The sequence below is a fragment of the Suncus etruscus genome, chromosome 15 (genome assembly GCF_024139225.1).
Source record: "Suncus etruscus isolate mSunEtr1 chromosome 15, mSunEtr1.pri.cur, whole genome shotgun sequence".
NCBI classification, from domain to species: Eukaryota; Metazoa; Chordata; class Mammalia; order Eulipotyphla; family Soricidae; genus Suncus; species Suncus etruscus.
The window spans coordinates 51,892,847-51,908,248 of NC_064862.1; the positions used below are offsets into that span (position 1 = coordinate 51,892,847).

The following is a 15,402-nucleotide window of genomic DNA, read 5'->3' on the forward strand; positions in this document are numbered from 1 at the left end:
CCAACCCAGGACAGACCCTGGTTCGATTCCTGGCATCCCATATAGTCCCCCGACCCTGACAGGAGAGCACAAAGCCAGGAGTAACCCCTGAGCACCACAGAGTGTGGTCCAAAAGCCAAAAAAAAAAAAAAAAAAGACTCTTCTGGAGACAAAATTATATATTTCATTCCCCATGCAATGCACATTTCACATTAGCCATAAAAAGGTCACAATAAAACAAGAAAGTCAGTAGTTAAATAACCAACTAGCCTTTTAATTGTACCCAAGGGAGGCAAACTTAAACACTTAACCACCCAGGAATGAGAAACATGCAAAGTCTAGGCCTTCTTGGTTGCATAATGATGCGTCACCAATGACTAATCCTTGAATATTTTTGGCTACACTCTTTGTCCTAGCAAAAAGTAAAATATATTTAGCAAAGGACATTCAACACAGTATTTCTTGAAAACAGATTCTAGGCAACCATGGGGGACACAAAAATGTACAGGAAGAAAATACAGCCCCCAAAAGGCTCTAGTAGGAGAGAGAAAATAAATCTATAGTTTCACAGAAGGAATTATGTAACGAGAAACTTATAAAGCACTCCAGTGGCCTCTCACACAAATAGGCTGGAATCAATGATTCAAAAACAGTATTTCCAACTTTTAGAATGCAAATAGATATTTTTTTGGAGGGCATGTTGGAAATGTCTATCAAAACGTTGAATTCCTTGTAAAAATTTTTTGGGGGAGGATTTCAGGAGCACCTGGCTATGCTCAGGGATTACTCCTGGCTCTGTGAAGCCATCTGTGGTGCTGGGGGTCAAACAGAGATGGGCCACGTGCAAAGCAAGTGGCTGGACCTATGTACTTGTCTCTTTTTGGCCCAAAGTAATTATTTTGGCAGGTCCAGAGGTCAAATCTAGGTCTCATTCATGCAAGACCTGTGCTTTCTCGATGAGTCATTTTCCCAGAAGTTTCCCTTTAACTAGCAATTGCACTTCTGAAAATGTATCTTAGGAGCAGAAAAGAACATAGGCAGGAATGTTGATTAAAATAAAAAAAAATCTATGACATAAGAAACTAATATACGGGGCAGAAGCTGTGGCGCAAGTGGTAGGGCATTTGCCTTAGGTGCGCTAACCTAGGATGAACCTGGGTTCAGTCCTCGGCATCCCATATGGTCCCCCAAAGCCAGGAGTGATTTCTGAGCACATAATCAGGAGTAATTCTTGAGTGTCACCTAGTGTGGCCCAAAACTAAAAAAAAAAAAAAAAAGAAAGAAAAGAAAAGAAATTAATATGCATTTAAGTAAGTAGAAAAGAGAAAAAAAATACAACACGTGGAAAACAGGATTAGGGCCAGAGTGATAGCACAACGGTAGGATGTTAGCCTTACATGATGCTGACCCAGGATGGACAGTGGTTTGAATCCCAGCATTCCATATAGTACCCAGTGCCTGGCAGGAGTGCTTTCTGAGTGCAGAGCCAGGAGTAACCCCGATCGCCGCTGAGTGTGACCCTTCCCCAAAAACAGATATCAAAATTCAAAATACAGGGGCTGGAGAGATAGCATGGAAGTAAGGCATTTGCCTTTCATGCAAAAGAACGGTGGTTCGAATCCCAGAATCCCATATGGTTCTTCAAGCATGCCAGGAGCAATTTCTGAGTACAGAGTCAGGAGTAACCCCTGAGCGTTCCCAGGTTTGACCCAAAAACAAAAAAAAAACAAACAAAAAAAAAATCCAAATACAAGCTCTTAATAATATATTTATATACTCTGAATGTATGCTATTTTCTATTTGATTAATTTAGTATGCTTTTATCAATTTAGAAAGAAAATATATAAATTGGTCTATGTAAATTAGAGATGTATTTTATTTATTTTTTGTTTTGGTTTTTGGGCTACATTCAGTGGTGCTCAGGAGTTACTCCTGACTCTACCTCTATGCTCAGAAATCACTCCTGGCACAGGAACAAGGGACCATATGGGATACTGAGAATCGAAAATGGGGTCAGCAAGCAAATGACTGTGCTATTGTTCCAACTCCAATTAATCTTTATAAAAAAATAAATATATATATATATATATATATATATATATACATGTATATAGTGAAGAGAGAAAAAGAGAGAGAAGCCTTGGGCTATTTCCAAATGCTTGGGGCTCCTAGTACTGCTCAGGGAAACATGGTAACAGGAAGAGAACCCTGGTCTCAAACATGTAAGGTTAGTACTCAACACTAACATGTTAGTATTGAATCACATGGGCTGGGCCATCCCATTTTACTCTCCTTGTCTAATTTTGGGTAACCCCAGTTGTGCTCAGGGCTGACTCCTGGCTCTGTGCTCAGAAATCGCCCCTGACGAACTCAGGGGACCAAATGAAATCCCCAAAATTGAACCAGGGTCTGTCCTGGGTTGGCCGTGTGCAAGACAAACACCTTACCCTTGTGCTACCTCTCTGGCCCCTCGAACAGAGTCATAAAACAGATATTTTCTCTCACAATGAGCTACAGGCAAATGTCCTACCACTGTTCTATTGTTCCACCCTCCCCATGCATTTATTTTTATTTAGGGTAGGGGTGGTTGCTTACTCCTGATTCTGTGCTTCAGGACCTCTTCTGACAGGCTCATGAAACCATATGGGATGCTGGTAATTGAACCTGGGCAGGTAGACACCTTAGTTGCTGTTCTCTTTCTCTCTCTCTCTCTCTCTCTCTCTCTCTCTCTCTCTCTCTCTCTCTCTCTCTCTCTCTCTCTCTCTCTCTCTTTTTTTTTTTTTTTTTTGCCCAGCAGCACTCAGGGGTTATTCCTGGCTCTGCACCAGGTTGGCCATGTGTAAGGCAAATGTCCTATCCACTGTGCTATCACTCTGGCCCCACATTTATATACTTAAACCAAGTAAACTTAACCTGTGTACATATTCCCATAACCAGAAGATTAAGCATAATAAAATAGCAGCTCCTGGGACTAAATGCAAAATGCAATTATTTCCAAGCTAGAGTTCCCAATAACATCCAACCACATTCTTGCTAGTCCCAGGGAATTCCTTTGGTGAATTTCTTGAATCCTGAGAACTGGAAGAAAACTATTTAGTCATATTTAGTCTTACCTAATTTGTGGTACACTGAACTTGGCTACCTGATGTTTTGCCTAGTTTCTACTGCTAAATCAACCATAACCAATAGCAGATGCCTTGGCCTGCTGACTCACGCATGGTTGAGTAGTCACAGCAATACAGCAATAAAGTAAAGGTCTTAATATGTATTTGAAAGATTATCACTGAAGAGGACTATCAAACTTTTTTTGTTTTGTTTTGTTTTGTTTTGTTTTGGGGGGGGGGTTGGTCACACCCAGCAAAGCTCGGGGGTTCCTCTTGGCTCTGCACTCAGAAATCGCGTCTGGCAGGCTCGGGGGACCATATGGGAAGCCAGGATTGGAACCACCGTCCATCCTGGATCGGCTGCTTGCAAGGCAAACACCATTGTGTTATTTCTCCGGCCCCAATTAGATATCGTTTATCCCAAAGTGAAAGCTTCACTGGTACAGCTGTAAACTGAGGAAAGGTTAATTTCTTTTCTAAATGGTCCCTTTTATATATTTCTTATGTACAAGTAGCACAGAGGCTATTTAAAAGTCAAAGAGAGGGGCCGGAGAGATAGCATGGAGGTAAAAGCATTTGCCTTGCATGCAGAAGGTTGGTGGTTCAAATCCCGGCACACCATATGGTCCCCCAAGCCTGCCAGGAGTGATTCTGAGCAGAGAGCCAGAAGTAACCCCTGAGCGTTGCCGAGTGTGACCCATAAACAAACAAACAAAAATAAATCAAGATATGCTGGGCCCGGAGAGATAGCACAGTGGTGTTTGCTTTGCAAACAGCCGATCCAGGACCTAAGGTGGTTGGTTCGAATCCCGGTGTCCCATATGGTCCCACCCCACCCCCACCCCCCGTGCCTGCCAGGAGCTATTTCTGAGCAGACAGCCAGGAGTGACCCCTGAGCACCGCCGAGTGTGCCCCCCCCCCAAAAAAAAAAGTCAAAGAGAGAAAAAAAAAAAGAGAAAAAAAAAAGTCAAAGAGAAGGGGCCGGCAAGGTGGCGCTAGAGGTAAGGTATTTGCCTTGCAAGCGCTAGCCAAGGAAAGATCCCGACCGCGGTTAGATCCCCTGGCGTCCCATATGGTCTCCTCCAAGCCAGGGGCAATTTCTGAGCGCTTAGCCAGGAGTAACCCCTGAGCATCAAATGGGTGTGGCCACCCCCCCCAAAAAAACCCCAAAAAGTCAAAGAGAAAGGTCAGGAGCACATGCTTTGGATGTGGGAAGCCCAAATCCAGTCCTTGGACCTCATCACCACTAAACAATGGCAAGAACAGCATCTAGCATTGCAATGGGAGTACCACCTTAGCATATTACCTCCCGCCCCCGCTGAAATAATAGCAAAGAAAAGGGGCCGGAGCGGTGGCGCAAGTGGTAGGGTGTCTGCCTTGCACGCACTAGCCTAGGATGGACCAAGGTTCAATCCCCTGGAGTCCCATATGGTCCCCCAAGCCAGGAGTGATTTTTTTTTCTTAATTTTTGGGTCACATGTGGCAGCACTCAGGGGTTACTCCTGGCTCTACACTCAGAAATTGCTCCTGACAGGCTCATTCGGGGGACCATATGGGACGCCAGAATTCAAACCAAAGTCCTTCTGCATGCAAACGCCCTACCTCCATGCTATCTCTCTGTTCCTGAGCTAGCAGTGATTTCTGAATGCATAGACAGGAGTAACCCCAGAGCGTCAACGGGTGTGGCCCAAAAACAAAAACAAAAACAAAAAGGCAAAGAAAAAAACCTTAAAATTAAACTTTAACCCATATGTTTTTTCTTCAAAAAAATTGAGGAGGGCTTGGGCCACACTCAGTGATTCTCAGGACTTATTCCTGGCTCTGTGCTCAGGGATCATTCCTGGCAGTGCTCAAGGGACCATATGGGATGCTGGTGATTGAAATCAGCCACATGCAAGGCAAATGGCCCTAACTGCTATAGTATCTCTCTAGCCCCTATTTTACCATGATAATTTTTTTTTTTTTTTTTTTTTTTAGTTTTTGAGCCACACCCGGCGATGCTCAGGGGTTACTCCTGGCTCTCTGCTCAGAAATCACTCCTGGGCACAGGGGACCATACGGGATGCCGGGATTTGAACCACCATTGGTCCTGGGTCAGCGCTTGCAAGGCAAATGCGCTACCACTGTGCTATCTCTCCAACCCCTTACCATGATAATTTAAAAAATATTTTTTTGGGGGGTCACACCTGGCAGCACTCAGGAGATACTCCTGGGTCTGTGCTCAGAACTCGCTCTGGCAGGCTTGGGGGACCATATGGGGTGCCAGGATTTGAACCACCGTTGGTCCTGTGTTGGCTGCTTACAAGGCAAATGCCCTACCGCTGTGCTATTTCTCTGGCCCCTGAGCCTCACTCTTAAAAAGAGAAAAGAGAAAAGCTCTTTGTTTATTTGTTTGTTTTTATTTGTCAAGGGTCACACCCAGCAGCACCCTGGAGTTACTCCTGGTTCTAGCTCAGAAATCGCTCCAGGCACGCATGGGGGACCATATGGGATGTCGGAATTCGAGCCACCGACCTTCTGCATGCAAGGCAAACACCTTAACTCCATGCTATCTCTCCGGCCCCAAGAGAAAAGCTCTTAAAAAGCTATTCTATTATTTTCAGGGTGAACATAAAATTAATTTAACCTTATAGAAAGATGTATTTGGAATAGGTACTTAGGAAAATGAAGGAAAATATGCTACTTGGTTTCCTCAAATGGTTATGATTTTCACAATATTTTAGGGGTCTAAGATGCCATTTACTTTTCAGAGAGTATCTCCAGAAGAAGTCCAAGAGTTTAGAGTTCAGAGTTGGTTAAAATGCTGACAATTAACTGATAAAAGTGCTACACTCAACGGCCACAATACAACAGAATAGTTCTTTTGCTTTGCAAGGGCATCTGTTACTATACTTGATGTCTTTTAGGGAAGAAATACTTTTTTTTTCCTTTTGATGTTTGAGCCAATACTTGGTGGTGCTCAGGGTTTACTCTTGGCTCTGAGTTCACAGATAACTCCCGGCAATGTTTAAGGTACAGATGATGGAATCTGGGTCAGCCACATGCAAAACAAGCGCCCTACCATTGTATAATCACTCCTGCCTGAAAGAAGTACATTTTTTTTTAACTTTTGGGTCACACCTGGCAGCACTCAGGGTTTACTCCTGGCTCTGTGCTCAAAAATCGCTCCTGGCTGGCTCAGGGCACTATATGGGATGCTGGGATTTGAACTACTGTCTGTCTTGGATTGGCTGTATGCAATGCAAACACCCTACCACTGTTCTATCTCTCTGGCCCCCAAGGAATAAGTACTGTTTTAACAAGTTAGATAGTATAAAGAAAATGCATTATTTTACTTTAGCTACAAGCTCAGAACTGTCTTCAATTTTATTTCCAGAGTAAAGAGTGGGAAGTACTGGGAATCTTGTTCCTGGCTCTCACATAGACTGAATTCTGAGCCTGCAGTTGTCTGTAAGGAACTTGAAGCTATATTTTTGTTGTTAAGCTACAGCATTGGTGCTCAGGGGACCAGAGAATGCCAGGTATTATTACATACTAATTTATTAACAATCCCTTTTTTGGGGGTCACACCCAGCAGCGCTCAGGGGTTACTCCTGGCTCTATGCTCAGAAATCGCTCCTCGCAGGCTCGGGGGACCATATGGGATGCCGGGATTCGGACCACCGTCCTTCTGAATGCAAGGCAAGTGCCTTACCTCCATGCTATCTCTCCGGCCCCTAACAATCCGTTTTTTATAAATAGATTGCTTTTTGTTTGTTTGCTTTATTTTCATGCTATACCTGATGATGCTCGGGTTACTCCTGGCTCTGTGCTCAGAAATTATTCCCAGCAGTGCTTGAGTGGGAGACTATATGGGATGTTGGGAATTGAAGCTGGGTCAGCTGTGCGCAAGGAAAGCCCTTGAAAAGATTGCTTTCGTTTTGTTTTGTTTTGTGGTTTTTGGGTCACACCCGGCAGTGCTCAGGGGTTTTTCCTGGCTCCATGCTCAGAAATTGCTCCTGGCAGGCACGGGGGACCATATGGGACGCCGGGATTCGAACTGATGACCTTCTGCATGAAAGGTAAACACCTTACCTCCATGCTATCTCTCCGCCCCGAAAAGATTGCTTTCAATCTGAAATCAGTCTGAGATTAATCAATCTGAGAGCACAATCTTGGGAGGCATAAAGTCAATCCCTGAGCTAGATCTGCCTCCAAAAAAGAAATACAAAGAAAGCATTTTTCTCCTACTTACTTTTTTTGAAAGTGTAACTGATATGACTAAAGTCATTATTATTTTATCCCAAACAATTAAATGCAACAAAAATCTTAAGATTAGTCATTTCTCAGGAGTGGGTGGGGGGCAGAGAAATAGTTTTAAAGGGGTGACCCACAGGAACCCTGAGCACTGTACAGGAAATAGCCCCTGAATACCACCAGGTGTGGCCCAAAACAAATATGATTATAGTAGTCATTTCTCTGAACTCACTGTAATAAATGCTTCTCATGTTCATGTTAACCGATATATATATATGTATGTATATATATATATATACATACATATATATTTTTTGGGGGGGGGGGCCACACACAGTGACACTCAGGCCACTGCTCCGGCCCCCAACTGATATTTTTTGGGTCGCATCCGGTGGTTCTCAGGGCTTACTCTTGGCTTTAGGCTCAGGGCTCACTCCTGGCGTTAATCGTAGGATTATATGTGGGTGCCTGGGATTGAAGCCAGGCCACTGACAAGGAAGTACCATCCACTAGCCTATCTCTTTGGCTCCAGGGAGTCTATCTTGGAACACTGTGAACCTATCGGAATGAGAAATATGCAAAGCTCAGAAGCTAATGGGATGTGAAGGAAATGTCAAATGTCTCATTAGCCAGTTTGTGAACTGCTCTCTAAAAAAATATTTCCTCCTTTTATTTAAATATAATACCAGGGACCAGAGAGACAGCACAGTGATAGGGCGTTTGCCTTGCGTGAGGCCAACCCAGGAGAGGATGGTTTGATTCCCCGTATCCCATATGGTCCCCTGAGCCTGCCAGGGGCAACTTCTGAGCACAGAGCCAGGAGTATCCCATGAGCACTGCCAAATGTGACCCAAAACATAATAATAATAATAATAATAATAATAATAATAATGGGGCCAGAATGGTGGCACAAGCAGTAAGGTGTTTGCCTCGTACAAGCTAACCTAAGACAGATCGCATTTTGATTCCTCAGAGTTCCAGGTCCACCAAGCCAGGGGTAACCCCTGAGCGTCACCGGGTGTGGCCCAAAAAGCAAATAAATAAATAAATAAATAAATAAATAAGTAAAAATAATGCCAGCAGGCCCACTGGAGAGATCGTACAGTAAGCAAGGCACTTTCCTTGCATGGGGTTGACTAGGGTTTGATGTCTGGAGCCCCTCCAGGACTGATCCCTGAGCACAGAGCCAAGAGAAAGCCTGAACAACAACAATAAAAAAAAAAAAAAAAAAAAAAAAAAACAAAACCAATAGGGGGCTGTGCGATAGCACAGTGGTAAGGCATTTGCCTTGCAAGCGGCCAATGCAGGATGAACTCTGGTTCAAGGTTCAAATCCCGACATCCCGTATTGGTCCCATGAGCCTGCCAGGGGCAACTTCTGAGCGCAGAGCCAGGAGTAGCCCCTGAGCACCATTAGGTGTGACTTAAAAACCTAAAAATAAATAAATAAATAAATAAATAAATAAATAAATAAATAAATAAATAACAATAAAGACAGGTCATAGCTCAAAGGGCTGGAGTGCTTTCTCTGCATTCAGAAGACCTGCTAGATCCCCCAGCACTGCATACCCTGAGCACTGCCAGGAGCTATATCTTGTGCAAGAAGTCAGAGAGTTCCCCTAAGAATTGCCTGTCTGGCTCAGAAACGAAAAGCAAAAACACAAAATAATGCAGAAACAATTGAGGAAATAAAAAAGGCAATTTTAAATTTATTTATTTATTTATTTTTGGTGTTTTTTGAGTCACACCCGGCAGTGCTCAGGGGTTACTCCTGGCTCCATGCTCAGAAATCGCTCCTGGCAGGATCGGGGGACCATATGGGGCGCCGGGATTCGAACCAATGACCTCCTGCATGAAAGGCAAACGCCTTACCTCCATGCTATCTCTCCGGCCCCGGCAATTTTAATTTTTAAAGTTTACCCCCAAAAGTTCAGAAATTATTGGCTACAGTAAATTAGTTATGAATCCAAAAAGATGATCATTCCCTAATGTCTGCAAAATAAAAAGAGATAAGAAAAATAAAAATCTAAAACTCTGTGACAGAAAGCGTTTTCCAACGCTAGGCCCTAAGCCTAGCATCTCACAGGCTTCTTCGCTGTACTCACTCTGAATTCTGTGGGTGTGGGGGCGCCTTTCTGACCTCTAGAACCAACTGAACACCAGGAAATTCCAAATGTCCCTGAAAGTGGGAAGTCCCTTCCGCAGGACAGTTGTAGTTTTGACACACTTCCCAGCATCCTCCCAGAAATGCCTTCTGGGAAGTGGAGTCCCATAGGGTGGCGGCCGCTGAGCCCCGCGGACTGCAAAGGTCAGCGGTGTGGTTAAAAGCAAAGTCGGGGAGCCAACCGAGTGCGACGAAAACACGGCCGTCGCCTCTGGTTGCGGGATTGAAGTGACCGAAAAGGACGCGAGAAGCAGGAGGGTTGCAGGGAGAGGGTGGGCTGCAAGGGGTCCAATGGATTGGGTTGGTGGAGCATTTTGCTTATGGGATAGTTCTAGTTACTAGAATCTAGTATGACTGTGCCCTTCAAACAAAAGATTTACGGTCTTGAGGGCCCGGAGAGATAGCACAGCGGTGTTTGCCTTGCAAGCAGCCGATCCAGGACCAAAGGTGGTTGGTTCAAATCCCGGTGTCCCAGGACCAAAGGTGGTTGGTTCAAATCCCGGTGTCCCATATGGTCCCCCGTGCCTGCCAGGAGCTATTTCTGAGCAGACAGCCAGGAGTAACCCCTGAGCAACGCCGGGTGTGCCCCCCCCCCCAAAAAAAAAAGAAAAAGAAAAAAGGGGCCCGGAGAAAATAGCACAGTGGTGTTTGCCTTGCAAGCAGCCGATCCAGGACCAAAGGTGGTTGGTTCGAATCCCGGTGTCCCATATGGTCCCCCGTGCCTGCCAGGAGCTATTTCTGAGCAGACAGCCAGGAGTCACCCCTGAGCAACGCCAGGTGTGGCCCAAAAACCAAAAACCAAAAAAAAAAAAAAAAAAAAAAAAGATTTACGGTCTTGTAAAAAGATTACTTCAGGGGGCCGGAGAGACAGCACAGGGATAGGGCGTGTGCCTTGCAGCCGTCCCAGGACGGATGGTGGTTCGAATCTCGGCATCCCATTTGGTCCCCCCAATCCCGTGCCTGCCTGGGGCGATTTCTGAGCGTAGAGGCAACCCCTGAGCGCCGCCGGGTGTGACCCAAAACCCAACAACAACAACAACAACAACCCACATTACTTCATAAAATAAAGAAATCAAAAGCACCATCTTCGAAGACCTTCTATCTCAATGAACAGTAAAACTACTGTTTTCTTGGGAGAAATTAAATCTGATTCTTTTTTGGTTGTTTTGTCTTCTGGGTCACAGGTAGTGGTGCATGACTTCGCCATTCTCAGCAATGCCCAGAGGACCAGGCTCAGGTTCCAGTCTTTTCCTTTTCAGTTTTCTGTTTTTGGTCTACACCTGGTAGTGCTCAGGGGATACTCCTGAGCAGTGCTTGGGGACCATACAGGATGCTGAGAAGAGATAATTTTATTTCATAATTTTTCTCCACAGCACACCAGACCACACCAGAGAAACAGGAAGATAGTTCATTTGAAATGCCATGAGTTCACCCTGGATCAGATGCATACGGATAGTACAGCAGATGCATGCTGTACTATTTCTCCAGCTCCAGGAAGTACAGATTTGATCTTTGGCATTGCCTGATTGCCTGAGCTCTGCCAGAAATGAGCAATACATATGTGGCCCAAAATATAATAACCCACTCCCCAAAACAATATCAAGAGTTATTTTCAAGTAGGTATCAATTTTCCCCAAGACAAATAACCTTCCCCAAAACATTTCTACACATTTATATAGCATCCCATGACTACTACTCATATTAATATAACATTTTATAATTTTAAGAATTTAAGACAGGGGCCGGAGAGATAGCATGAAGGTAAGGCATTTGCCTTTCATGCAGAAGGTCATCAGTTCGAATCCGGTCTCCCATATGGTCCTTGTGCCTGCCAGGAGCGATTTCTGAGCACGGAGCCAGGAGTTTCCCCTGAGCACTACCGGGTGTGACCCAAAAACCACACACACACACACACACACACACACACACACACACACACACACACACACACACACACAAAGTAAAACAAAGAATTTAAGACAAATATCTTTATTCACTTAATATCTTCTTTTTTAAAAAAAAATTTTGGGCCACACCCGGCAGTACTAAAAGATCAGTCCTGAACTGCACTCAGAAATCACCCTTGGCAGGCTCAGGGGACCATATGATATGCTGGGAATCAAACCTAGTCCATCCCAGGTTGGCCGCACAAGGCAAATGTTCTACCACTGTGCTATTGCTTTGGCCCCTGGTTCTCTTAATATCTTTTCTGGGGGTTCATACCCAGCGGCGCTCAGGGGTGGTTACTCCTGGTGCTGCGCTCAGAATTCGCTCCTAACAGGCACAGGGACCATATGGGATGCCAGGATTCGAACCACTGTCGTCCTGGATCAGCTGCATGCAAGGCAAACGTCCTACAGCTGTGCTATCTCTCCGACCCCTCTCTTAATATCTTTGTGTGGTTGATAGGACAAATATTAATATGACCATTTGGTGAATGAGGAAATTTCAGCATAAAAGATAAAGCAGTGTTCTGAGAGGAACAACTCTTTATCCTTTTTTGGGGGGGTTTGGGGGGGTCACACCCGGCAGTGCTCAGGGGTTATTCCTGGCTCCAGGCTCAGAAATTGCTCCTGGCAGGCACGGGGGACCATATGGGATGCCAGGATTCGAACTGATGATCTCCTGCATGAAAGGCAAATGCCTTACCTCCATGTTATCTCTCCGGCCCCTCAGTTTATCTTCTTACCCAACACAATAATTTTGTTACTAACTAAATTTTTTAAGTCCTGAACTTTTTATAAAGTCTCACTTCTCCAAATGCAGTTGTGATTTTTGGCTCCTCTCCTGGTTTGTTTGAGCTCTTGATAAATTCATCTTGGTAGAAGAATGCACTAGACTGGCCAAACTCTACAAACTCTTCAGAGAGATAAGTCAGATGCTGTTCGTTTATAAACAGGAGTTCTTTTCTGAAATATAACATTTTGTAGTAAAAAATTGTTAACATTTTTTATAATTGACAGACTAGGTATTGAATATTCCTCAATAAAAGGAATAACACTTGAAAATATTTTGTTTTTAATGGGACTGGAGAGATAGTACAGCAAGCAAAGGGCTTGCTTTGCACACAGCCAACCAGGGTTCAATTCCCAAAACACACATGGCCACCTAAACCTTATCAGGAGTGATTTCAGACTGCAGAGTCAGGAGTAAACCCTGAGCACCACCAGATGTGGCTCCAAAACCAATTTTTTAAACATTTTTAGGTTTCAGATATACATATATGTGTATATATCTGAGATGGTGATACACTGCTAAGAACAAAATGTCAGAAAATGGAAAAGGTGGGCCCAGAGAAATAGCACAGCGGTGTTTGCCTTGCAAGCAGCCGATCCAGGACCTAAGGTGGTTGGTTCGAATTCCGGTGTCCCATATGGTCCCCCGTGCCTGCCAGGAGCTATTTCTGAGCAGACAGCCAGGAGTAACCCCTGAGCACCGCCGGGTGTGGCCCAAAAAACCAAACCAAAACAAAACAAAACAAAACAAAAGACAAAACAAAACAAAAAAACAGAAAATGGAAAAGGAAAAAATAAAGTTTTATATAGCTATCGCATGATCTGTAAATTGTTCACAGGAGAGCCAGAGAGACAGCACAGTGGTAGGGCATTTGCCTTGCATCAAGCCAATCCAGGACCAACAGTGGTTTGAATCCCGGCATCTCAGGCATCTGTGCCTGCCAGGAGCAAATTCTTAGTGCAGAGCTAGGAGTAACCCCTGAGGGCCATTGATGTGACCCCCAAACCAAAAAATAAAAACAAAAAAAATTGTTCACAGGGAAAATTAAATTAAATATACTTTATTGAGCAATAAGTTCCATTAACTGGTACAATAGTGTGGATAAGTACTTAATGAATGAATAAGTGAACAAATAAAATAAATAACTTCCTTATCACAACCTGCTTGGTCAAAGGTTGTATTAGGTAGTATTTGGGGCCGATAGCATGAAGGTAGGGTGTTTGCCTTGCTTGCAGAAGGACAGTGCAGAAGGACAGTGGTTCGAATCCCGGCATTCCATATGATCCCCAGAGCCTGCCAGGAGCGATTTCTGAGCGTAGAGCCAGGAGTAACCCCTGAGCGCTGCTGGGTGTGGCCCAAAAAAAACAAAAAAAAAAAAAAAAAAAAGTATTAGGTAGTATTTATCAGGGGTTACTCCTGGCTATGCACTCAGAAATTGCTCCTGGCTCAGGGGACCATATAGGACACTGGGGATCAAATCCTGGTTCATCCTGGTCAGCCATGTGCAAGGCAAACACCCTATCACTATGCTATAGCTCTGATCCCAGGAGTAGCCTTTTTTTTTTGGGGGGGGGGTCACACCCGACATCGCTCAGGGGTTACTCCTGGCTCTATGCTCAGAAATCACTCTTGGCAGACTCGGGGGACCATATGAGATGCCGGGATTCGAACCACTGACCTTCTGCATGCAAGGCAAATGCCTTACCTCCATGCTATTTCTCTGGCTCCAGGAATAGCCTTTAATGTCAAATTATTTCATAGGAAGAGCTTTAATAAGGCCATGTTATCAAGAGAGACACCTATCTAGGATATGAGTATCATGTCTGTATTTGGAGGCTCTTCCCAGTGTCTTGGGGCTTCCCCGGGCTACACATGGGGAGTGGGAAGCTATGTGCTAGACATGTTCTTTAGGCTTTTGAGTTATCTCCCCAGCTCTGGTAGCTATCTCCCCAGATCCGCCCATCAGCGTTGGAGAGGAAACTTTGGAGAGCAATGAAGATGTCAGCTAGCACGTCATGTGGGCCCAGATGTTGGATCCTGGAGGTTGTGAGGCAGACGGCTGTCACTAGGCAGAAATGTCTGAGGAAAGCAGCTGAGCTGTTGTGCCAGACTACAGTTTTCTGGGCACACTTTGTCCTCACAGTTGTGTCCAGAGAAGACTGGGCGACCTCGGCGTTCAGGAACCCCATATAGACAGCAGGCTTTGTTTAGCTCCTTTCTGTCCTGGATTCCCAGAGGAGATCCAAACTGCAGGTGCCTCTAGAACTCAGCGCTGTCATTCCCTAGTGTCCAAACCAGCAGCCAACCTCCATGCTCTGGAAATGACCCTGATCAAAATCCCACCCAAAGACAAGTGCTCCTTCTCCCTACAGACCTCAACTCCTGTCATTGGCCTTGGAACTTGCATTGGACCAGAGGACAGGCCAGCTGGGGGAACCCCTCCAACTCAGCAGTGTGGAGCACTCTTCTTGTGTCTTTAATCTCTCTCAAGACCCATTATCTTTCATCTTCATTTGAGTCTTCCACAAAATACATGCTATTTGATATTGTCCAAGAGCTTTGGGATGTTCAGATGTTTTTTATATAGCCGATGACTAATTCTTTTCTCAGCTGTGTTTATACTGAATTCATCAAAATACTCACTTATAAATATCATAAGCTTCCTGCCCTCCCCCAGCCTTCTCATTTAACTTAGAACTTTCACTTACCTACCTAAACCCCCAGTTCTCCATGCAAGCTATCCACTTGAAGTCCTTATCTGAGAGTTCTAGCATCTGATTCACCTTTGTTGACTATCTCCGGACAATGGGTTGTCTGCTTGTTTGTATTGTATGGGCAACATTTTTTTAAAAAAAGAATGCTGGACTTTTTTTTGAAGAACAATATTATCTTCCTGTAAGTAAATAAGTATGTCCTCACATGGCAATAAAGATATCTCTTTTGTCAAGGGGTTAGTTAAGCTGGGAGGTTGGATTGATCTAGTTAGGAGTGAGCTAGAGCTGAAGATTTGCAGTTGCTATAGTTACTTCTCTTCATTATGAAACACTTGAAATTCCTTTAGCAGAAGGGTGCAGTATTATTTTGGGGGGGGGCGGCACACCTGGCGGCATTCAGGGGTTACTCCTGGTTCTGTTGTTCCTGGTAGGCTCAGGAGACCATATGGGATGCTGGGAATCGAAGCACT

The 15,402-nt window shown here is 44.5% G+C and overlaps 1 protein-coding gene across 1 annotated transcript in view; it reads right to left on the bottom strand.

The window, feature by feature from the left end:
• NUDT13 (nudix hydrolase 13) overlaps nt 1–9,508 on the bottom strand; it is a 33,585-nt gene extending 24,077 nt beyond the window's left edge. Inside the window, exon 1 of the mRNA XM_049789274.1 lies at nt 9,424–9,508. The gene's annotated coding sequence lies outside the window, so the exon portion shown is untranslated. The remainder of the gene's footprint in view (nt 1–9,423) is intronic.
• Between the last annotated feature and the right edge of the window lie 5,894 nt (nt 9,509–15,402).